Source organism: Nasonia vitripennis, chromosome 1 (genome assembly GCF_009193385.2).
Source record: "Nasonia vitripennis strain AsymCx chromosome 1, Nvit_psr_1.1, whole genome shotgun sequence".
NCBI classification, from domain to species: Eukaryota; Metazoa; Arthropoda; class Insecta; order Hymenoptera; family Pteromalidae; genus Nasonia; species Nasonia vitripennis.
Window position 1 is genome coordinate 17345535 of NC_045757.1, and position 25331 is coordinate 17370865.

Here is a 25331-nt window from a genome sequence, read left to right on the forward strand (position 1 = left end):
GACGACGAGTTTACGTATGCGTCGTGCGTAGATCGCAGAAGGTTGGCTTTATTTCGAGTGCGTAATATGCGCGATACGTATGTATACACGTTCGCTTGCGTGCGACACTTTTTTTACAGGTTAATTCGCAGGGTTGAGCTTTCGTCAACGGGAAGAATAAAGGTGTCGGGAACTCGGTCAGCCGACGCGCGAAATTCATTAAAAAACACCCCGCGCGCGGCGGGGAACTCGCGATCGAGAAATATACAGCAGATAATGATAAAAGCTCGCGCTTCAGCTATAGCTGCAGAGAGAAGAGCGTATCGAGGATGGGGAAGCGGAAAAATTGTCAAAGCAATCGGCTGGGTAAAATGACGCGCGAAAAATTGAAAATGCCGCGCTGAAAAGCGGCGAGGCGAGAGGGCGAAAAATATTGCGGGAGTAGAGTGTAACGAAATAATGATGATGCGCGCATAGCATTGGGTATTGAAAGAGACGGTAGTTACGTTTTGCCCGCGCGGAAATCCAATGCATTCTGCTTTTGTACTGTTGTTTTCGTTATTTAGTTTTCGCCGAGTGGCAAGGATGTTTTTCTTTCGTAGGCGGCGTTATTTTATTTTTCTGGGAAAAATAACGATATCGTCAATATAGGACAGTTATTCGCGCAGATTCTAATGAGGAAAAGAGGTCGCCGCCTATCGTCGCTAGCCGGAGAACAGAGAAGGCCAAACCTGGCCAGTCCAAAACTCTATTATATAATATCATAACGGACGATTCCGCGCGCATGCTCGTTGCAGTGCTTGCAGGCAGCTCTTTTCTCCGCGCGTGGGAGAGGACGGAGTCGCGCGTATTGGGGTCAGAAATCGCAGCGCGACGAAGGCATTTCCGCTCTATTGTGCCAGTCAAGTGCCGAGGAGCCCGTGCAGATTTAATGAGATTTTATATGAAAACGGCGGAGCCCGGCTTCAGCGCGCGCTATATCATTAAGGCTATACATGCCGTCGCGCGCTTCAATAGCTGCGCGTCATCGTCGTCGTCGTCGTCGTCGGGCCAGCGGCCTTTCCCGCTTCCTTTTCTCTGCGCAGCTCGTGCGAGGGTTGAGCCGAGAGCGTAAGTGGAAATTACTGTGTCGTTATAATATCTCTCTGTGACCGACTGCCCGGGGCTAGCTGCTTCTGCTTTTTTTCTAATGAAAGCTCCCGGAGAAAAGAGGCTCGCTTTTGCCTTGGGGGCTACGTCGAGCTTTATTGACTTTAATCGAGGACGATGGCATTTTGCGAATTACCGCGTCGAGCTTGCGGCGAGCGTGAGGAAAATTAACGGTTTTCTTCGTCTCTATTCGCTTGATTCGCGCGTAAACGAGTATAATTCTGCTTTGCAAACTGATATAGAAGATTTTGAAATAATTCATCTCTATATGTTCTGGAGATTACCCGAGCTTGCGACGCCGAGTATCGGTCAGAAATGTAGGTCCCACATAAATTAGCCTACGAAACACACATCCGCAAGCATGAATCCGTAGCTCGACGTGTATAACTCTTGCAAACCCTTTCGAATACACGGCTGCACCTACACAGTTACGCATTGAAAGCTCTTCCAGAGCGAATTTCAATCCTCGTTAACGCAGGACGCATATCCGAGAAACATGTTTACGCGAGCGGAAAATTTACAGTTGCAAGCCGCTACGCCGTAGCCGCATAAAAGCGCATCGGATTCGTTTTTCTAAAAAAGACACTCCGGCCACGTGCACGTATACGCCATGCCGCACTCAAACGAGCTTGCGCGTCTCGTATTTTTAATAACTGCTTTTCATGTTTCATTAAACCCGGCTGCATTCGTTCGCCGAGCATAAATAATCAAACGCGCTCGCCGTCGGCAACAAAAGAGCCCCACTGCCGCCGCTCTCTCTCTCTCTCTCTCTCTCTCTCTCTCTCTCTCTCTCGCAGCGCGGGAAAAAAAATTTCACCTCGACTCTTTCGAATAATTAGTAATTCCAAATGTGCAGCGCGCTGCGGTAGCGCTCATTACGCGCTTACATTTCCTTCGCCCGTGTATACAGTTATACGAGTCGTGTCTGTGCAAGCACTCGCGAGTTCTCTCTTTCGTCGCGTCACGCACGCGCGTGCAATAATAAAAACGACGAACGGCGGATAAAAAGCCGCGGCGACGGCGGGAAATGAATAAAAAACAAAGCCTGCGTCGCGCACACATCCAAAACGGAAAAGCGTCGCGTGAGAGCTACTGTATACAGGTATACGCGCCGGGAGCGAAGAGAGAGGGGGAGGGAGAAAACAAGATACAGAGAGAGGGACGCGCGTGAAAATTCATAAAATTTACGCCGCTCGGAATTGCGTTTCTCGCTCTTTGTATGGATGTTTCCTTTCGAGCCCGGCCGTCGATCCCCGTTGCTGCGCCGATAAATTCTTTATCGAAAGTTCGCGCACGCGCTGTGTTATAGGTACGCTGTATAGCTATACAAAAACACACATAGAGCTTTCGAGCGAGGCGTTAATTTGATCAGGATCGCGCAGGAATCCCTCTTCGATTGCGCTGCCGCACAAAGGCGCGCAAACAACTTTTTGCATAAGGGAGTAGCGGGTAATTTATGCCCCGCCGTCGACCTCTCTCTTACTCTCTTACTCGCGACGATGGCGAGTGAGTGGAGAATCGAGTTTCTTTTTTCTCAGCGTGCTTTTCACTTTGGAGCGCGGGAGATAATTTTTGAATTATTGATTGCGCTGATTTTAGGGGAGATCGCGAGACGCGGGGTTTGATGAATGGCCTGAAGTTGAATTGCATCGTCGAATGGAGATATCGGATTCTTTGAAGTTATAGCTGTGATTAATTATGCCGTTAAAGGGTGAACCGCGCAACTGCTAAGGAATAAAAATCGAGAGACTTATTCAATCTGCGGGACAACGTATAGATATAAACACATACACACACACACTCATACCCGTGGCCGCAAGCTCGGATAATTGTAAGCTTTCGACTCGATCGGCCAGAGGAGCGAGCGAGCGAGCGGGAGGAGAGAAAGCTCGCGCGACGGGAGCTTTTCTATTATCTGCCGGATATAGCGCACACGCGAGAGCTGTCGATTTTCCGTTCCAGCAAGCCGACGCACTTGCGATCTTTTCAACTCCGCGCGCACGCGTAAAAAACGCTCCATACGTACGGCAAATTGCAAAAGCACGTACCGGCGACACATGCATACGAATTCGCCCCGGCTGCAAGCTCTCTCCGATACAATACCCATATGCTATATATAGTTGGATACACTCAGGATCCGTCTTCCTACATACACGTTGAATGTATGGGCGTGTATGGCTCGCGCGCACGCGCGTGCGCGAGAGAGAAAGAGAGAGAGTCGAAATTTATGACCAGCGCGGATTGATCTTTCGCGGAGAAGAGGCGCGGCAGACGCCGACGTGCGACGAACAAAAGAAGAGCCGTAAAAAATCGCGTGTATATTTTCGGATGGATGGGCCGTTCGCCTATGTACAGCTCCCGAGCGATGGATTTTCGTTCGCTCGTTATATTCGAACGCCGATGATTGCTCGAGGGGGAGCTTTTCCGCGGAAAATTATCTCGCGCGCCGTTGCAAGCGTTCGGCTCCGCGTAATCGAGTTTGACGCTTTTAGCGCATATACTTCGAAACGCGCGCATTACTCACGTTAATCGAGGCTCTACAGTATGATCGATGAAGCCAACACAGCGACTTTTCAGATCAGTCGCACGCGCGTGAATTATTCAAAACGCGCTGGGGGAACAGCGCTTCGCCATCAGCCCGTGAATGCAAAGACGACTCCTCGCTCTGCTGCATATTATATGTACCTATATACAGGAATACAACGTGCAGCGTATAATGTATGTACGGGGGGTATATGTGTGTTTGTCCGCTGCGCGAGAAAACGAAACTCTCGTTAATAAATACCGTCCCTCGGGATTCGCGCAGCGCTGAAAAACGATGGTTATAGAAGCCAGTCGCGAGACAGACGGTCTCCTCTATACACGCCAGGCGCGCGCCGAAAGAGAAAAACGAAAGCCGCGTACTCTCGGAAGATAGATAGAGAGCGGAAGATTGGACGAGAGGGAGGGAGAGAGAAAGCGAGAGATGGAAGACGGACGTTTTCGGGAGGGAAGAAAGGAAGCGAGAGCAAATAGCCTCGGTAACGCAAATAACAAAAGGTGGAAATCGCGGAGGGTCTGCGGCCCTTGGCGCTATATACTCGGCTGTACGACAAAGAAAAGATTGATGCGAGTTAAGGAGAACAATAGGCGATGCCGGAGAGAGAAAGCTGAAATAGAAAAGCTACTCGCGGAGAGAATAATTGAGTGAAGGTAAATGTCGGGGGAAGTATGTAAACTCTCGGATTTTTCGCCGTGATTTCGCCTGAGCGATTCGCGCGCTGTTCGTATACGCGTAGGCGGTGAGAAATGGAGACAAACGCTTGCTGTGAGCGTTTATCGCGCGAAGTAGGATAAATACCTATAATTTTCTCTGCTGCTGTCCAGGGGTGCGACGCTTTTAGCTCTTTTTATTGAAACTTCCCTCGCTTGTATATACATCGTGCGGGAAAGTTCTATATCCGCTAATGCATATTACGCGCCGTTTCGTGAGAAGAATCGAGGCAGTAAATACATATTCGGTGCGTGAGTGGAGCCGTGTAACGGGATTACGAAAGCGAGGGGAGCTGTACAGAGCTAATATCGATACACATTCCTCGTCGAAGAAAAATCTAATTTCAAAAAATAAAACGGCCCAAATACGACGCACGCAGTGCGGGTCTCGGGTGCAACAAAGAGCGCATCCGTTACAAAGTGTCGTAACGAAGCGCCTACAGGAATCCATCTCCGCTGGATTTTCACACACACACACACACACACAGTCTCGTGTCTGATGGAAGCAAGCTCCTCGTCGTCGTCGTCGCAGCTTATCCCAACTCGCCTCTCTGTAACCAGACGCGAGCTTCTTCCCCAGCGCATAGCCCTACGTGACTAATTACGCCGGCGAATTAATTTCCCGCGCCCGGCTCCACTGAAACCTTAACCCCCCGGCGTACACGGAGCGTAATCGCTAGCGACGATACGTAGCGGCTTCTTTAATCGCATAGGCCGTGTATGACGTTTTCCAGATAGTGTACGCTCATAACCTGGCCCCAACATAACGTCGATTATGCGGCGTTGATTTATTACCGGCGGCGAATAACGAAATCGGAGCCGTTCCTCCGTGTTGTTATTAATAACATGCGTGAATTCGCGAGACGTTCCTCGAGTTTTCGTGGCGCCTATGATCCGTGTACGTACATACCACACGCGCCTGCGAGCGCAACGAAAGCGATTATGGCTTTTGAGAGGGCGAGCCTATAACGATGCTTCGCGGTAACGAGAAAATTCAGAGGCGATGACGGGGAGCATTCGTTCTCGCATCGGCTCCGGCCACTGCCTCTTGATTGATAGTGCCTCGCTGCACAGTAATAACGCAAATTGAATTATTGGAACGTTTGACGCGCGTCTCGCGCGGCGCGGCTGATTTATGACGCCTGCACACACGAAAGTCTCGAGGAATTTGCAACAATCGCGGCGAGTTTGCGGCGAGCTCTCTCTCTCTCTCTCTCTCTCTCTCTCTCTCTCTCTCCTGACGCCTCTGGCAGGAGCAATAACACACACGCGCCTGACCATTAAAGAGATTTACGATACGCGCATATCAGAGCCGAGCCGACTGACGACATCACGGAGGGCAAAACTAATAATAGCGGGCCACAGGATCAAAGCCGTCGCGTCACGCGGTGCTTTGAAAAATTCAAGATCTCAGCAGCTGAAATTCACTGCGCATAACCGAAAAATACTCGCTCGCGCGGGGCGACGAAATAAATTCTTTCTCCTCGCTCATCCAAGCTTTTACATGGTTATGACTTTTTACGCCGTACACACAGCCGAATTCGAAATTTATGACTTTCGCGCGTGCAAGCATGTCTTTACGAGAGAATTGCGGAGATTTTCCGACCTTCGACGTCGAGCGGATGAAGGGAATGAGGGACTTTGACTCTCTCTCCCCTCTCTCTCTCTCTCTCTCTCTCTCTCTCTCAGCGTATGATTTTTTACAAGGACCCGACTACTCCATCCCTTCCCGTTATCCGATCGCCCCTTTGCACGTGGCTTTGACGAGCCGAATCGAATCGCGGAATATTTATACAGACTCTCGAGACTACAGCGTTTGTATAATTTTTCAGAGCCGAGCGCCACATTCGCGAAAGAGCGACGTTTTAATCACATCAAGCCGCACGAGTATGTCTCAAAAGCTCTCCCTCGAAAAACGCTCTCTCTCTCTTTCACCGTCAATCGCGGGAAAAACTCTCGAGCGCATAGCCTCGAGCGAGCCTCGCCTGGCAAACGATCATCTCGAATTCGATATAAAAGCCGAAAAAGTGTGCAGTGCCGAAGCTGCGCAATGAAAGGGTGCAGCCTATACTGCCTCGCGCATTGTATATCTCATACGTGCAGCGGCAAGCGCCTCTCGATGAACGAGCGGTCGTCCCTCTGTGGAATGCCAGCAGCTCTCCGCTGTATCCGTTTCGCGCGATATGCCGTATCTATTTCACACCACTGCTGGCTATTACAGTTTCCGGCGTGCCTTCGCAATTAAGCGCACGAGCGGATCCGAATTCTGCCTTATAATCCCAGCCGCGTAGTGTGCAGCTTTGGAAATTTGGATTCCAGCGCAGGCCAAGATCCATTTGCATTCTGCGCGACTCGAGCGTGTGTTTTGCGCCCTCTCGCTGATTCTTCGCTTGGTTTCTTGCTGCTGTGTACAGGAAATTGGCACTTGAGGGAGAAAAGGGGAGGACGTATAGTCTAATTGGAGTGCGCCACCGCGGCTGTACGTGAGTAGAGCACTTGATGAGGTCTATTTTTCTGGCTGCGCGGGGGTGTGTGTAGTATACATTATCCAATTTTTATGTGTATAATGAAGCGGAGAGGGCTCGAGATTGGAAGGAGGCGGTTTGATTTGAGTTTGAATAAAAATATCGTACGCATACAGCACCTCGAATCATGTTTCGATTATTACACAAGCTTCCGTTCGAAAAAGAGTCTCTCTATCTCTCAGCTCGCACTGACGAATTAAAAAAAATTACACGAGAGAGAGGGAGCCTTGAATTTTTCCTAGTTGAGTTGCATGTCTGGAAAGTTGAAAGTACCTGCAGCTTTTATAATACCTTTCCGCGCAATCTTGCCAGAGTTTTTTACTGTTCTCATGAGGGTATATTTTAAAAGTTTCAGATCCGTTTCTGCGGGAGCGCAGTTCATTGTACGGCCCTGGGATCTCCGCGAGCTGTAGAGAAAGAAAGAACACGCGCGAGCTCTGGATTAAATTTAATTTTCAACGAGCCCTCAGCGCTACATATACGAACGCAGTGCTTTCATCGATGCAGGGACTGTTTTTTTTTCGAAAAATACGTGTTTTGTAAATACAAGAGGGCAGCCACAGTCGAGGGAGATCAGGACGAAGCCGCGCGAGAACACAAGTCGCTTGCGAGTGATAAAGAGTTAAAATGATAGAGCGCGCGGAATACGCCGCTGAGAGCATTGCTCGCCGTCGGGAGTATAAGTAATGCAGGAAGAGATAAAGGAAGCCTGAAAGGATGTAGACGAGAGAGCTCAAGTGAGAGAGAGAGAGAGAGAGAGAGAGAGAGAGAGAGAGAGAGAGAGAGAGAGAGAGAGAGAGAGAGAGATAGAGGGAAAGCGCGAGAGAAAGAGGAAACGAGCTATGAAATAAAAGATAGAGTTTATAAGAGCTCGGCGGAGAAGAAGGAGCCGCGCGAGAAATGAGGGAGAAAATAAGAGAGAGAGAGAGAGAGAGAGAGAGAGAGTGAGAGAGAGAGAGAGGGGTGGGGGGAAATAAGGGCGGAGACGGAGAAAGAATACGAGCTGGTAATAACCGGAAGTGTGCGCCGCGGCCGCGATGGGAAATCAGGTGAGATATGAAGTGTGAAAGTACGCGGCGAGAAGGAGGTGGTACGAAAGATTTGCTTATCGCGCCGGCTCTCGTCGTTCCTCGATTCACGCGACGCCGCTTTCCGGAAATATGGCCGCGGGTAAGTAGAGAGCCCTTTTCTCGGGATCTCGCTTACTGCACTCGGCGTTACGAGATTCCGCTCTCAAAACAGAGCGTAATGATGCGCTATGCATCAATCGTCAATTATTTTTCCCCCACGGATCTGCACGCACCATTGACTCGCGCATAAGCAAGCCCGCAGTCCCTGCCAAAATTCGATCGGCCGCGCTCTCTCTCTCTCTCTCTCTCTCTCTCTCTCTCTCTCTCTCTCTCTCTCTCTCTCTCTCTCTCGCGGCGTATACGGCCACATGGACGCGGTCGGAGCGCCCCTATATGTATATGCGGTCGAGTCGAGCGGCGCGCCGCGCTGTTGAAGAGCACACACGCCGGTCGGCCCGCAAAGTAGCGAAGGGAGGGCCGGATGACGAGGTGGCCCGATGATCCGACAAGCGCCGTCGGTTTCGCGCAGTGGTTAGCTATATATGCCTGGCATACCCGTCCCTGATGCCGATCGTCGCGTATATTGTGACGCGGCTACTTCGGCCCAGCGTCGCTCGTACCGCCGGCTGACCAGTGCTCGACCATTTCCACTGTCTGATTATCGCTGACACGACTAGTCTCCCCTCTGCAGCCTGACAAACTCGCTCACAGAGAGATAGACGTGCGTGTGCGGTGCGGCTCTCTTTGCTAATCCAGCCTGATGTCCCGTGGCTGAGCTATCTTTGAAATTTACCTCGCGCGTTATGATTGGACTTTTGTTCCCACAGCTTCACTGCTGGATTGAAAGTTTCTGATAAGCTCCTTTTTGGCAACTACTCGATGACTCACAAGATTGAACTTGTCGCAACTTTATATAATTGACGAATTTACGGTTAGAATATGATCCTATCACCGGCTGCAGAACGTCGTTATGAAACTATGGATCCACCCACGTATATAGAGCATTAAATCATACCTCCGAATTCAAAATAGCCCACGTATAGTCAGAGCGTAAGTTCGCCGAGCGAGTATATCCCGCATATACAGAGCGCGAGCGCAGCTTATTATTTGCAATTCGGCGTTTCTGCGGCGCCCGGCTCTCGATAATTAGCTCGATTGCTTATGTGTACTCAGCGCCCTCTGTATGCGTGAGTCTACAACACACACGCACACGCGCGTATGTAGGCAAAATCTCGAATACTAGCGTTGCGCGTACGGATATAACGATGTTTGTGCTGTATCTCCCTCGCAGTTTGCTTCCCTCCCTCTCTCTCTCTCTCTCTCTCTCTCTCTCTCTCTCTCTCTCTCTCTCTCTCTTCGCTGGCTGAACAATGGCTAATTAATCACACGCGCAGTTCTGTATAACGTTGCGCGGACTTTTAATTCGCGTCGGCTGAGAAAACGCGGGCCGTTCGACGTTATAACGAGTTTGATCGCCGTCGCGTGGAATTATCGGATTATCGCCCGATGAACGGCTAACGAAGCTAATTGCAAGGAAATAGCGCTGAGTTTTGCGCCCGGGAAATTATTCTCTCTTTGTGTTGTGTATACGTATAATGTGTGTAGCTACTGTTTGTGAGGGCGATTTTTCGAAAATTAGATGCGACGCGTGTATTTCCGCGTCGCGGTTATATAAGGACGCGCGAACAGCGAGTTTCAGGGCTTGTGTTTGAATAACATATTTGCGGTTCGCGGCTCCGCGTAATTATACAACTTTCGTCCGCTGCGCGCGCATTCATCCTGTTTTCGTTATATATTTCGTCGCGCGCTGTCAATTTAATACGCGATTTCGACAAACAATAATGTTTTTCTTCTATATATATAGCGTGCCCCATTGTGTCGCGTCGAACAACAGTGCGGAAATCGCTCCCTCTCGCGCGTTAGAGCAACTATTTCCCTATGCACAATGAGATTTATCTTAAATAAAAGTCACCGAAAAAACCGGGGGCGGCCGGGACTCTTAAAGCCGTTTCATTATGAAAAGCTTTTAAAAAATAAATCTTTCCTCGAGTGCCAGCTTGTCCCCCTCGCCCCCCACCTTCGACAGCGGCGAATATAAAGGGACCTTAAAATCAATCGCGCCGACAAAAGCTTCCTCCTTCGCGGAACCGTTCGCAAATTCGCCTCGCTCTTGAAATTAAAAGCAGCCGCACGCTCGCTTGCGGGGAGAAAAAGAATCCGAGGGTCGGAACGCGCGGGGAAATATAAAGTTCAATATTTGCCGTGCGGCATAATGATGCTAATTAATACGATGGGATCTGCGCGACCGCGCGCTTAGGATTTAATAAAGCGCGAGGGCGGATACTTTTGCGCGAGTATGACCTGCGGCTGTCTGCAGGCGGTATACGTATAGCGAGTTCGAGTTATATTTTGCATCGATTATAATCCCTATTGTATACATTATGCCCTATTAGTTATTCGCTGTACAGTATAGCGTAGAATTGGTCATTGAATAACGCTGTTGAAATTAACTCTCGGAGCGTATTAGCCGAGCTGCTGGAACTGTACGATTATTATATTGTGACTCGGCGGCCGTAATAACAATTATATGTACGCGGAACTTCAATATCTGCGGTCAGGAATTAGGGCGCTCGACTACAGCGTTATCCAATATACCGCGAGCGCGCGCGCTGGCGGTATATATACGATAGTTATTGCCCTATAATTTACGCTGGTAAATTAGTGAGATAATTTTGAATTCGGAGCAGCGTGGAATATCCGAAGTTGGAATCTACGTTACACATTCGTACTTGTAGAAACGGCTTTTTTGCAACTTGGATTTTGTTTCAAAATCGAATCCACTCGCAACGATCGCGAGAATAGAGCCCCCGAAAAAAGCTCGACGAGAAGAGTGGAGCGATTGTGATGATAGGAGTCGGTCTCAAAAGAGAAAGCTCGAGCCATTAGAGGTCGAGTAATGAAGTTAGTATTACGCTTTCGTGCGAAGAGCACTTCGCCGCGAGGCGAAAACCACGGTGCGGCGGGGCCGTACCTTTAGGGAACAACCATAGCGACGTCGAAAGTGAAAGAGCCCCCACCCCCTCTCGATCGATTACTCCTTCTCAGACACGCACCGGGAGAGATCGAAGTGCGGGCGCAGGCTGCGACAAGAGAGAGAGAGAGAGAGAGAGAGAGAGAGAGAGCTTTGAGGCTCGCCTCCCTCTCCCTCTCTTCTCTTGTTCAAATTCCGCCGTTTAATTACATCTGTCCACGGAGTGCGTCGCGTCGCCCGCGGCCGTTTACTCTCCCTCTCTCTAGCTGCCCTTATACCACCGCGTCGCCGCGTCTTCTTCTTTCGCCTCGTGTTTACTCGTCTCCTCGTGTTTCCGCACGAGAGGGATAGAGCTTTTTTGCGTTTTGTTGTGCCACAGTCTGCTTCGTTTTCGTAGACCGGCGCGCGGGACACTTTTATTGCATTTACATCGTGCGGGTTTATTGTTACGGCGAGAGCATCCGACAGTGTTTCCAGAAGACGTGCCTTGTCATTTGGCTGCGGGGAATGTATAGTATACACAGAGAGACAGAGAGAGTTTGCGAGATCTGGAATTTTCGGTCCGACAAGCCGGCCGCCCTGCGATAGTTTCCGGTCACGGGTTTTGAATAAACTTGGACGCGAGTACTAATTTCGCCGACTGACTACTCGCTGTATGCAAATAGTTTTCGCCGCGCGCAACTGCGGTTTAATAAGCACGCGCGCGCGCAAGCTCGACGTTTTAGAAATTCATAGTGGAGAAAGCTGTACGGAAGGAATACAGAACGCGATTTTATTTTTCCGGATATTTTTATACCATATCCACCGACGAAACATCAAAGGGCTTGGCGTGTCGAAAATTTCACCGAGATATGTGTATGCGGAGTTGAAAAATAGAGGGAAAAATCAACGAAACGCACTTACTCGATGCAGCGTATGCGAAAATTCAATCTTCTGTCGAAAAAAACTTCGCGCAAATTCGCGGACGAGAGAATGTTGATGGAATGGGATTTTTAAATATAATGAAACAATATACACGTTGTATTTCGATGATTTTATGCTCGCTCGCGACCATAGGAAAAGAGAAAGAAGAGAGAAGCGTATCTCTCGGATGCGATTTTCCTCTTCTCTATTAAACCACTCGAACACTTTGCCGCGCAAATTAACGCAGTTTTTTTAAATTAGATGATACCGAGCAGAATGAGAATTTATACTCGAGGGTTCACAAAGGTCAAGGGGCTCTTCGAGAGCAAAGCGGATTTTCGTTTCAAGCCTGACATAATTTTTATACTGTGATGCATTTTTCTTCCAAAAACACGCGCTCACTATTGTTTTCGCTGACACATTCCATACGCACAAAAAAAAACATTTTTCTACCGTCAGATTGTTTATACTAGTATATGCTTAGATTCGTACAATCGAATTCCCGCATATGATTCGATTAAACCAAACGTTTGTCTAGCGGCCGGAATTCGCGGGAACGGGAAGTTTTTCGAAACGGCGAATAACGCAAAATGGAAAGTACACCCGGGAGAGTTTTGCAAGTCTTAACAAGCCCGGAAACTACCTGCTGCACTCCTTAGAATAGAAAGCATTTTTAGGCCATATTCCGCAGCGAGAGGATGCAGCAAGCTTTGCGCAACGCGAGAAACTTCGCGGGGCGTGTAATTTCAAGTTTCCGTGTCTCGAGCTTGCGAGCTTTTTCAGCGAAACAACCGAATTGATCATCGCAGCAGAGGGAGAGAAGGGGAAGGGAAAATATAACTCCGAAAGCAATTAGTCGTAACTAGCGCGCTTAATCCAAACACGGAGAGAGAGCGAGCAGCAAATCGATCTGGCCAATCGCTTGCAGAGAGGCAATCACATTCGTCAGCGGATACAATCGTATATACGCTCACGGTCCGTCCGTATAACGTCTCCATTCGAGCCTAATCACCGCGAATATCAAACAAAACAGAGCCGTATACATAATCGCGGCTAAATACACGGCGCAGTCCGAGAGCTCCCCAATTCTCTCTCCACCTCCTGCGCGTACTATAATACATCCGAGCTAGCTCTCGCTTCTTATCCTGCATCCTCGACTTAATTCCATTCAGCCGCGCGCGGTCCCTCTATATCCCGGAATCTACGGCTCTTCCCCCCTGCGCTCGCGCTTTCCTTTCAATACGTGTGTACAGTGCACTATACGCACACTTGCCGCCGCCGGGAGAGATAGCGCGCAACAAGTAAAGGCGGCCGGGCGAACGATCAATAAACGCTGCAGCGCCGGAATCTCTTCTCCCCGCGCGCGTGTAGTTTACTATATCTGCCTACCCACCGATACCCTCCCGATCTAGCTATACACGCAGAGCTTATACTGCTGCATCTTGGAAACGCAGTCGTATACGCCGAAATTGCGGTGCCGTCAAGCATTAGGCTCTCCTCCTCCTCCACCCACCACACGCTCCTCAGCTCTTTCTTTTTTTACGAGAGGAAGGTCGACCGCCGAGCGCGTATATGGACTTTTATTGCGGCCCGCTGGGATTGTTTCTTCCCCGCCACTTTCGTTCTTTATCGACGACCTTAAGTGCAGCTCGCGCGCGCCGAGTTTACGTAATAAATTTGGGTAATAAAGCCGAGTTTATGAAGCGTGATTTTCTCCCCCCACTCCTTGCATAGGGCTGTCGCTATTTATTGCGTTTTCAAGGAGCATAGAGAATGTCGGCGAAACGCGCAGTTCGTTAATTATAACGAATCTGCAGCGTTGTGCAATCGTGCATTGAATTAGCGATCGGCAATATTGAAATACAGATTAGAATTTTTACGACGTACGAGGAAATTGATAAAAACAGCTCGGTCTGGACGATAATGCTATAGCTACGGGTTTGTTAATTATATAATACGATGTCGGCGGTCGGGCTCGAAATTTAACGCGCGCGTGCAGGCTAGGGCCAAAATTATTATTACACGAATTTAACGGTGCACGCAGACCCCCGCCCTCCGCATAGCCCGTGCGGAATATAACGCGCGAAATTATTATATCAGGAGCGCATTAACGGCTCGCCCTCGGAACTATTCAGATTACGCGCCGTTATAGCCTTCCCTGTATGTGTAGAACAGCGCGGAAAAAAAGGACTCCGCTATAGAAGTATAAAAGATTTCAATAAGCCGCTCGATTAGCGAGGATCTCTCGAACCAACTCCCGCTACCGCATCGCACGCGCTTCCGATGAAAAAAGCAGCTGGCCGTTTTCCATTTAGCGTGCTAAAAAATTTATCAACGCGTCGCGCCCGCGAAAAGTTAACGCGCGTGTTCGCTCCCCCTAGCGGACATAACTCTTCCTCGCGCACATTCAGCTCTCGTCTCTCCTTCGATCCTTACTCTCTCTCTCTCTCTCTCTCTCTCTCTCTCTCTCTCTCTCTCTCTCTCTTCTTTCGCATCTTCCGCGCGTTTCTTGACCCGCTGCTGCGCACACCCTCCCATCCATTTTTCTCTGCCTTCGCTGCGCCGTGTGTGCGCTTGTGTGGTATACGTATAGGACGCTTTGGCTCTTTATGCCTCGGTTACCCCCTCGGGCCTCCGCTTGCACGAATATACATATAGAGAATTCTGCATCGTAAATATACTGGCTTTTCTCACGCGACGGCGGCGGCGACGCATCCATAAAAGCGGGAGAGGTTGCTGTGTGTTACGCTCGTCGCGACCCGCGGAGGGAAAAAACAATAACAGCTGGAGATACGCGCTTATGTGCGCTCTCGTACGAGTGGGAGGGAGGGAGAGGTTAGGTCGTGGGAAGCTGTGACGCGTGGAGTGTTCGATCGAGTGTCACTGTATGGATAGAAATGTGGTGAATTTCGCTGGGGAAAAGTCCAAGAACGAAGCTGCAGGCTCGAGCGTCTTCAAAGGTCTGATAAGCCGAAGAGAGAAGAATGTATGTATACCTGTGTCTCGTAGCTCAAAGAACGAAACAAGGATCAAGCGAAAGGAAAGCCGACATAGATATCATGTGTAAAGAAAGAAGAGAGGGAAAAATGTACGAGCGACTTAGAGCCACGTACGAGCACAGCAGCAAGCTTCGCCCGGTCTGGCCTGCCTCTTGATCTTACCGGTAAGTTTCTTCTCTCTCCCTCACTTCTACTCGCGCAAATCCCCAAAGGGCCTGACCAGACAGCTCGAGGATACGCGCGAGAGAGCTCGGCTAACGTCTCACTCGCCGCCGCGCTGCGGGAGTCTCTCGGTGCGTATCCTACGGAGCCGCTACTTCTTATATGAGGTTACTTTTGATATATAACGTCGACGACTAAAATTGATCGTTTGCTGGAATGCCGTGGCGCGATTGAATTCGAGCTTTCTTCGGCTGTACTTCGCTTATGGTTACGTGGGTGCAGTCAAAAGAGCAACGTTTATTCTTGATGCGTTGCGTAGGTCACTGTATTGCGGTGAATCGTATAAGTACATATTTTAGACGTATACGTGATCAGTGGCTGTATAAAAAATTAATTAATTTTATAGCAGAGCGTGGTTTCGATCCAAGGACCTTTGAGTCAACAGCCCAAACGCGCTCCCACTGCGCCACTCTGCCCTCGCGCGGCTAATTATGTATTGTTTTTCTCACGGCGAAATTTCTTGGGATTAGTTTCACTGTGTCTCTTTTCAAGAGATTTCTGGCTTTTCATTCCTCCGATTTCTAACTAGGGCGAGGGTACAGATAAAAATCCCTAATTATCGCTAATTTAATAGCTCATCAGGATCAGCTGACGCATAACTGCATTACCGACGTAACAATGCTCCTGAGCAAACAGCTATTTCTTAAGGGGACCTGGGAGCTATAGCTACGCAAATCCGCCACGGGGTATTTAGTATTTCAAAGGCCGAAAAAAAACTAAAAGCCGTATTGATATTTCTTTCGGTAGAATGATTCACTTATCTCAAACCTATGGCGCTCTTCTCATTATATTGATGAAGTTTCAAATTAAAAAAAGTTAATAAGTAAAATTGGTGTTTGAGGTTGGCGCTGTAATCGCATAAACACGCGTAAACACTCGCTCGTATTTCACAACTTTTACAAAAACCAAAAGTCCGATTGGTATTTTTTTTCGGTAGAATGATTCACTAAACTCAACACTATGGCGCTCTGGTCTTGGTTTTTCATTGCAAGCTTTATTCAAAAAGTTATATGGAACAGAAAAACAGTTTTTTCAGCTCCCACATCCCCTCAATTAGCTCAATTCTCAGTGAATCATCGAATATTCTCTAACATACATTGATATAAGTATCAGCTAGAAATTGTGAGCGTAAGTACATTCATAACAAAGCCGTCTCTTTCTCTCGCGCGCGTCAACACGTCAATTTAACAATCCATGAAGCACGACTTTGGCGCGCGTTCAAGAAACAGCATATGAGCAGCGATATAGCCGAGGGACAGGACGAGATAAGATTTATCGATATGCCCTGGGACACGCGAGCTGCGCGTCTTGTGTCTATATACGTATATGCAGACACCCTCTTCATATACATGTATAAGAGCGCACTCGGGAGTTGGCCGCACCGTAAAGCTCACGTCACTCGTTCGTGAGATAGTCATTTCGCAGGGGACTGCCGACGCGCGAGCTCCGTTTTTCTTCCGCATTTTTTTCTTATCCCTCGCGCACTACTGTTTGAAAATGCATGACTGGGGTGCATAAAGTTCCACGCGCGCAAAGTTTTTTAAGACAGCTTCAGCAGGACGTCGCGCTTATACGCCGGGGGCAGGAAATGAGTCGTTCTCGGGGTGAGCTGCGCGATAAATCTCGAGCATTGATTTTTTAGGATCGATGCAGCCTTGATGTACCTATACTACACGAGAGGGCTACATCAAGATGTCGTTATACGGCCGAGATGTGAAGTATGGTGATTGGCCTGCTCTCGAGGACTTCCTCTCGATGATTGAGGGGGAGAGAAAAGTAGGTTAAATCCGTTGACGGGCGTGAAATTGTATATTCCTCGGAACGCTCGTTGACACGATTTTCCTGCGGATTAGATATTCGACGACGAGAGAGAAGCACGATTTAATTTTAGCATTTTTTTTTCTATAAAACACGAGTAACTCTTTATAGCCCGCGCGAGTGAAATCGTTTTCGATCAAAAACAGAAATTCAATTAACCCTGCGTGCGAGCTTCATGCATACAACTTGCATTCAAAATCAATACTATGGTTTTTACAGAGCGCGAGCGAGACTCCAAGCCCATTGGGCATATTTATACAATTGACAAAAACGATTCAATCATTCAAATTACTCTCCGACGAGCCGCTTGTGTGTATAAAACATCTCTCATCGACCCCCCTGCTTTTGCATCTAAATGTCCGTCAAGAGCACGTATCCCGCAGCGGTGCGGCACAAAGAGCCGGTCTTCTCCTTTTCAATTCGCAGTTAAGCCAATATTCGACGCAAATTCGACATCTCGGGGATTGAGATAAACGCGCGAGCAAGAGAGGAAGGAAAACCCGAGATCGATTGCCCTCCTCTGTGTGTGTGTGTGTGTGTGTGTGTGTGTGTGTGTGTGTGTGTATTGTATATAGATATACACACTTGGCGAAGCGAGATACGCGCGCGGGTTGGCGCTTTCAGAGCCGTTATCGCGCGGCTGCTGCCTTCCTCGGACTCGCCTTATTTCCGCCCTTCCAGGAATAGAACCTCCACAAAGGAAGACCCGGCGAAATTTTACTCGCAGACTCCCCCTCGACTGTGTACCCCTTTGTGTTTACGTCGATGCCGTCGGTCCGCAGTGTGCGCGTGTATAGGTACTCCTGCGGAAGTTTACATGCATAAGTGGTTATTTATGATCGCAGGTGTATCCGTTATGGATACTGTGCAAACAGTCGAATATTGATTGCCAATCAGGCCGTGTAAGCCGACACCGTCTTATTTCTCGAGCCTCGTCAAAAGCTCAAAGCAAAGCTATTTCCGCAAGCGAATCAAGCTTAGCATAGGACGAGCTAATTAATTTCTCGCTTATATCCGTACACGTAACACTTCTCATTCAGCAAAGCCCGCGCGGGGAGCTATCGAATTTTCCGTCATCGCGTGTGCACAGACGCCTCGGCGTCTTCTATTCGTATCCGACGTGTTCGGTATTTTTTTCCCCCAGCCCGCCAGCCCATTCATCCTTTGACCTGATTCGCCGTCCGTTAGCTCACAAAGGCGCCGCGCGCGCGCGGACTCCGAGAGGCAGGAGAAAAAAATAGCTGCAGAAGCGCACTAGAGCAGCGTACAGTCTGTTGACTTGAGAGCAATTTCACGGAGGCTCCTCTGCTGCCGCTGCTGCTGTATTTTTAGTAAAGAAATTAAAGCATCAAAAGCAACCCTGTCAGAGTCGCGCGTTAAATGAAACCTTCAAAGGAGCTGCCCCCACCCAGGCTTTGTCGGAATTAATTAGGTTGTAAAGGATAGATCCACGCGGGTCTATGCATAGCAGAGTTCTTTTTCTTCTTATTCCGCGAGAGGGAGAGGGAGAGGGAGAGAGAGAGAGAGAGCTGGATGTTAATGAATCGCTCTCGCGATAGCCCACGTCAAAACACACATATACACGCGGCGTCTCTGAAAAATGCGCACGGCTCGAGAAACAAATTGCAGCTACACGGGAGGGAAGGAGGGAGAGACAAGGGATAAACCCGGTGTCTCTCGAGAACAAATGAAACTCTCGGAAAAGCCGGAAGAGAGCGTCGTCCGCCGCGTCGCAAGAAATATGGAGAGGAAAAGCGCGCGCGACGCGATTGACAGACAACGAGAATGTATACACGTGCTTCCTCCCCCTATACTCCCCCTAAATCGACACCCTTTTTCCCGGTAACGCTCTCGGGAAGCCGGGAAGGACGGCTGCGGCTTTTGACAATATTGTCGCGCGGGCTGTTGAGCCTCGGGATTGGGGGCTTTCCCGTCACTACCCACTATACATACATATACATACACGCGCGAAAGACTTGTGCTCTCTTTTCCAGTCTCCTCTCCGCTCACTCTTTGTTTGATCCCGCGCCGCCTTTTGTCGAGTATATAGTAGAGAGGACGCAGGCATTTTTCAAACGCGAGAACGCGGCCGCACGTCAGTTTTCTCGCTAGAAAAGAGAGAGAGAGAGTGAGTGAGAGAGAGAGAGAGAGAGAGAGAGAGAGAGAGAGAGAGAGAGAGAGAGAAAGATATGTAGAAGCGCGCCAGCCGGTTTTCGCCCTCAGTATGTATCGCGAGCAGCAAGCTCTATTCTTTTTCCCGCGTGATGGGCGTGCGCTGAATTCAATATTCGTGGAGTGTATAATGATGCGCTTTTAGCGCGCGGATGTATTGAATTTCAGTGGTTGGCACGCGGAAATTGTTTTTCTCCTCTGTATGTGTGTATGCGCGAGAGGATTGGGGTTATTGAATTCGAGGAAAATGGAAATCGCGAGGCTCGTCGCGGGGGGCGTACGGGCTCCTTCTTTGAGGGAGATTACGATTGGCGGCGGCATGTAAATCTCGCGTGGGGATCTGGGTTAGATCAGCTCTCTCTCTCTCTCTCTCTCTCTCTCTCTCTCTCTCTCTCTCTCTCTCTCTCTCTCTCTCTCTCTCTCTCTCTCTCTCTAGGTCATATAAGGCGAGTTGAATAGAGTATAGCTGTCAGTGTCACTGCGGCATCAGCTTATGCGGGGATAACTTGCGTTTTGATTTTTCTTTTTTAGAGGGGATCAGCAGTATAAATTGTGGAGGGTTTCCCGTTGTTCGAATATACTCTCAAGGGCTCTGAATGAGATTCGAGAATTGATTGTTATTCTCGCATTTTACCGATTTATCAACAGCTCGAAAATCCCCACAAAAGCTTTCTTCACAAGGGAACCAAAAGTTTCAGCCATGATTGTTGATAAAACAATATACAATCTCGTAAGTCGGCCCAAGGCAGGCATTCAAAAGCACCCCCTCCTCGTATAACTTCGAAGAATTGTTCCCCGCGAGTTTTCAAGTTACACATCGCAAACAAGCCGCGCACCGCCGGCCTCTCGAAAGCTCGAGAATCCCCGAGATCAAAAAAACGGACGAAAGAAAGGGGCAGGAAAAAGGTGCTCCGAAAGCGAAAACGGAGCGCGAGTGCGCTTTCGAGTGTCGCATGGCCGCAAAAAATCAACAACAAAGAGCAATTACGAAAAGCGTCGACAATCAAGTGCGCAGGTAGAATGGGACCGACGTCCGCAAGCTGGAAAATGTATAAGCGCCACTCGCGAAACAGCTTCTCTCTCTCTCTCTCTCTCTCTCTCTCTCTCTCTCTCTCTCTCTCTCTCTGCAAGAGAAAACGCGTAAGTAGAGTAAAGACGGCCGGGATACGGGGGAATAAAGGGACATGGCTGCACAAAGCGCAAAGAGTCGAGGCGCGACAGAGAGAGAGCGAGAGAGAGAGAGAGAGAGAGAGAGAGAGAGAGAGAGAGAGAGAGAGAGACGCAGGATGAAAGAACAGAGAAGAGAGGGAGCGCGTGGTAAAGCAAGGCGCAAAAAGGGTCTTGAATTACAGGGAATATGGTAAATAACTTTTCTGAAAGGGCTACAAGTTCGCGCGCGTGGAGTTGGGTGACGCATGAAAAGGACGCGCGCGAGTGAGCGAGAGAGAGGAACATTGACTTACAAAAAAAAAATGAGCCGGCTGAAGAGGTGTCGAGTTACCGGGGGGAGACTGACGGCGTCGGAGTGTGTATACTATGGGGCTATATGAGAGAGAATTGCGCGAGAACGCTCAGACGAGGACGAGGGCGAATGGGGCATTCGAGGGACTGTTTTCACCTAATTCTCTTGTAATTCAAAACGTTCCCCGATTTCGTCTTACCGTAACTAGAAGCTTCATCGAGTCTCGAGAGCTGTGTTGTCGCTTACCTGGAACAGAAAGCAGAAAAAAATGGTTATGGCTAGTAGTGCGAACGCGCACTGTGTGTATATGCACCAGTTACAATTCGCAAGCTCCGACAGTTTGATTGCTAGCGAACGGTGTAACTATTGTTTTTCAAGCCGGAAAAAGCTCCAGCGGCTCGCGAGCATTTCAATTTGAACACGAGACAACGCGAAATTCAGCTGCTCTCATGTTTGATTTCATCTATTTAATACCCGGCGCTTTCATTGTTTCGAAAATATTTCGCTTCGAAAAGCGCGCTGAACAAATTTCGCATCGTGTATACGTTGAAAACTTACGCGTCAAAAAAAGCTGCTCAGCTCCATAGATTATACCTGCAAAGGTATAGGAGATATCGCTAGCCGATATCCCTAACGGAATATCGACAGACCGAAGCCCATCGGCGCATCGCAGAAAAACTACTCCCAGAAAAACAGCCGCCTAAAGAAGAAAAATACACGCCGGCAGTGAAAGCGCGAGCCGGGGCTAAGCCTCTATTTTTCTTACTTCGCCGCCGCTCTCGGTATGTAAAAAAAGGGACAGCTTGATACAGCTGAAGAGAAAAAGAAGCCCGGAGTACAGTACCGCCCACGTCAATGTTTGCTCGAGCCGCGCACAAGCGACGTCGAAATTGATATGAACATCGCTCGTCGGCGCCGCGGCCGCAAGGCGGAATGCATTTAAGCCCAGAGCTGCAAGCTCTCTCCTCTCTAAGGAGATCAACTCGACGTGTAGTCGGCCCCCCTCTCTTACCTGCTTTGCTCATTGTAGGCGAACGACTCCTCCGGCGTAAAAGACTGCGAACGAAAGCTTGTACTCTCCGTGATATTCTCTCTCGACGTTTTTATATTCCACCGCGTATTTCGGCTGCCTTTCTCTCTCTCTCTCTCTCTCTCTCTCTCAGCGCTGCCGTGGAAAATTCATCGACCCAGTTTTCGCCAGCGAAGCTTCGGCTGCGTGTACACGGGGAAAAATGGAAGTTTCTTTCGGGCCAAGTCAGCTATGTTTTATTTGATTAGAAGCCGGATGGAAAATAAAATTTCGCGACAGCGCGCTTGTTTTATTCGTTCGGCTGCCAGAGCGGCGTTCTGTGTATACGTATACGCGCGCGGGGGCGGTTTATATCGTGTAATGGAATTTCTTTGTTAGGATAATTTTCTTTCCGCGTGTATATGCAGTGTGCATAGCAGCAGCAGCAGCAACCTCGCTTTCTCTCTCTTTTTTCCATCGGAGCGAAAAACTTTTATGGCCGTGCGTAAAAAAATTGCCGCGATGCATCCCACTCACTCCCGCGGCGAGTTTCTTTTATCCTTTTTACGGGACGAGAGAGCGAGAGAGATCTTTCGTGATAAAACTGCGGCTGAATGCTTGTCGAAATTGTATTGTTTTGGAATTCAAGTTATTGCCCCGTACGCTGCACGCGGTGCTATGGCGGAGTATAAAGCTCAGAGAGCTAGAGAAGAGAGAAATTAGATTTCGTAGTCGGCTTGATCAAACATTTGTATAACGCTATGCACTTGATATTTTTTGCAGTCGGTAAACGGCCTTCGGTCTTCTTCGTTAGTACCTCTCGAACGTCGGTCGTTTAATCATCGATGAAACGCCCACATTCATCTCTCGGAAACACAAATTACATCGCGGACGAGCCGAGCGAATATACACGATTCGTCGCAGCGGGACTTCAAAGCGGGCGTCCATCTCAGAAGCGTTCTCTCTCTCTCTCTCTCTCTCTCTCTCTCTCTCTCTCGCAGCGTTTACAGAGCATTCGAAGTAATAAACCTCCTTCAACCGAGCACAAACAGTCTAAATAATTAAAGCGCAAAGAGCGAAAAAGACTGCCGCCGCCGGTGCGTATACACACAGTACACTGCGCAACCTCACAAAGCTTGCAATCCGTTAAATTGGAAAAAAAGAAATTTCAAAGCTCGCGCTCCGCGGAGCTAAATATTCCAATCCTATTAAGCATCGGTCGGAAGATGAGAGTGTCGCGCGCTACTTGAAACGAAAAGAGAGAGAGAGAGAGAGAGAGAGAGAGAGAGAGAGAGAGAGAGAGAGAGAGAGAGAGAGAGAGAGAGAGAAGCTGCGTAGCAACAGGGAAAGCCTTTTTAATAAATCATAAAGCGAGCGAGCGCAGCCGGCTAAAAGATAACTTTCCGTCGCGTACGTCTCTCTCGCGCGCCCGCGGTAAATTCGTCGCGCTGTCTGCGCGAGAGAGCTTTTTCCATTTTCCGAGAATCGAACTTTCGCGACGAGCTACTCTCTTTCGGTGAGCCCGGGAGCGCATCTACATCGCTCGCGCGTTGTCAATTGCAAAGGTCGCTCTCTCCAAAGAGAGATCGTCCCAGATGTTGGGGGGGGGGAGAAATACTAACGGAGGAGACTAATCGCTCGGCTCGGGAGAGAAAGAGAGAGAGAGAGAGAGAGAGAGAGAGAGAGAGAGAGAGAGAGAGAGGAGAGAAATGGACTTTTTGCGGGCACGCTCGCAGGACGAGGAGTTGATGAATTTCGATGCATTTTTCTCGCGCTTTTGTTTCGTTTGGAAAGCGAGCTCGCCGCGCCGTGTAGCTCGAGTTTTTGTTTGAAAAAGAGACCTTTTTATTCGTACACGCTTTATGTGTATGTAGTATACATAACACGATCGCGTCATCAGAAGCTGATTAATATTTTAACCATTCGAAGACGGTAGTTCTTGATCAACCTTCAGCGACCATTCAAAATTCATACGTGCGATCAGGTGATCAAGCACGAGCTTTTTTTGGGGCGCAGAGACACGAGCTCCGGACGAGAGGATAAAAGAGAGGGGTATTTATTTAACGGCGTAAAACAAGAGGAAAAAAGCGAGGCCGCACGGCGAGCGCGCTATGTAGAGAGCCAGGAGTGGATAAATTATTTGATGGATAGGGCGAGAGCGAAACCCTCTCTCTCTCTCTCTTGACGTGACGTCTGGTGTGCGCTCGCTGCATCGGTCCCTCTATACATACTCCGTGTATGCATAGTTCGAGGGTGCAGCTCGGTGATCGCATATCGTATTTTTCACGGCGAGCTTTTTCGGCGCGTTTACAGCTCGATACGTCGATAGCGGCTCGGATATACGTATCGCGCGGTCCCGGGCTTTTCATAATAGCGCCCGTGGCGCAAAACAACGTCATTATTATTAGGCGCTCGGTGAGAGAGAGAGAGAGAGAGAGAGAGAGAGAGAGAGAGAGAGAGAGTGGGCTCGTTTACAAGGCTTTTCGGGCGCTTTTTCGCGAGCGTATCGCGAGAGCTTTCGATGATGTAGAGCTATAATGAATGCCCGGGTGCATTGTTGCTGTTGTGTTGTTGTTATGATGCCGCGCGCGGGAGCTTGAGTTACTCGCGGCCGGGTTTTATTGGGAAAAAGGCTCGAGCCGTAAATTATACATTCGATACGGCCGAACGAGCATCAATCAAAATTGAAAGCAAACTTTGCGCGGGCCGCATAAGCGGATTGTTTCGCTGAAGAGAGGGAGAGAGGGGTACTGCGAAAGTTTTTACGTTTATTTTTTTGATAACTCGTCAGTTTTAATGATGAAACATGCAGCGGTGGGGCTATTGAATTATTTCGCCGCTGGGTGTGCGTTTCTGTTTTTTCCAACGAAATTCATTAGGATTATACAATAGCTGATCGATGTTAACGGATTTCTTTTAATTAAGGTATTGTATCACTGAACACGTTATATCGACGTACGAGCAACGGTAGAAACAATTACAAAAAAAACAATGGAAATGCGGAGCTTTTTCCATCGTGCTATTCATTAATAAAACATTCATTCCGAATAAAATACCTCGAACCCGCAAACGCAACACGATTTCTGGTATATAAACTATACGTAACTTTCCTCGACGGAGAAACCGCTACTGCAGCCTCGCACGGCGAAAAGTATCGCCGAAAATTCAAAGCGTTGAAACAGCAACCCTCCAATTCCCAGTAGCGTCGGGGCTTTTTCAAACTTTCGAGGAGTCTCTTGAAAAATTAATACCGGAAAATCGCCCCCTCGCGACGACGAAAAAGAGAGAGAGAGAGAGAGAGAGAGAGAGAGAGAGAGAGAGAGAGAGAGAGAGAGAGAGAGCTCGGTGCGGAAAAAAAAGAACCACGCGCCCCCGAACGTGTGCGAAAACTTTCCGCCGCGGCGAGCACGTATATACACTAAAGTCGCGCTCATTAAAGCCGGCGCTCGCTCGCACGTTAAAAGTTATTTTTGGTTCGTCATCCCATTAACGCGTAGTTCGCGCGTAGCCTAATAAAGTTCCGGCGACCTTCGCGTGCGCACGCGCACGTGATGCCCCCTACTTATATGCACACACTCACAGCGTTCATACCTATCAAGTATGCGCGCAGCTATACACTGGCCGGCGCCTTTATTAAAGATGTACAAAGTTTTCCTCGGCAGCGTGAAAAATTTATTGCGTCCGCAGGAGGTCAGGTCGGGAGGAAACGACGCCGACGTGGGCGGCTGCTGTATCGCCGG

The 25331-nt window shown here is 49.0% G+C and overlaps 1 protein-coding gene and 1 non-coding gene across 3 annotated transcripts in view; both read right to left on the bottom strand.

Annotated features, from left to right (window-relative positions):
* The window catches only part of LOC100117208 (epithelial discoidin domain-containing receptor 1), a 75259-nt gene that overhangs the window by 14541 nt on the left and 35387 nt on the right, over positions 1–25331 (bottom strand). The window contains exon 2 of one of the 2 annotated variants that reach the window (XM_031924544.2): positions 20782–20828. The exons of the other annotated variant lie outside the window; for it this stretch is intronic. The gene's annotated coding sequence lies outside the window, so the exon portion shown is untranslated. The remainder of the gene's footprint in view (positions 1–20781; positions 20829–25331) is intronic. 2 annotated transcript variants of the gene reach the window in all.
* On the bottom strand, positions 15474–15546 carry TRNAN-GUU. Its single transcript has one exon. It is a non-coding gene; the product is annotated as a tRNA-Asn (tRNA).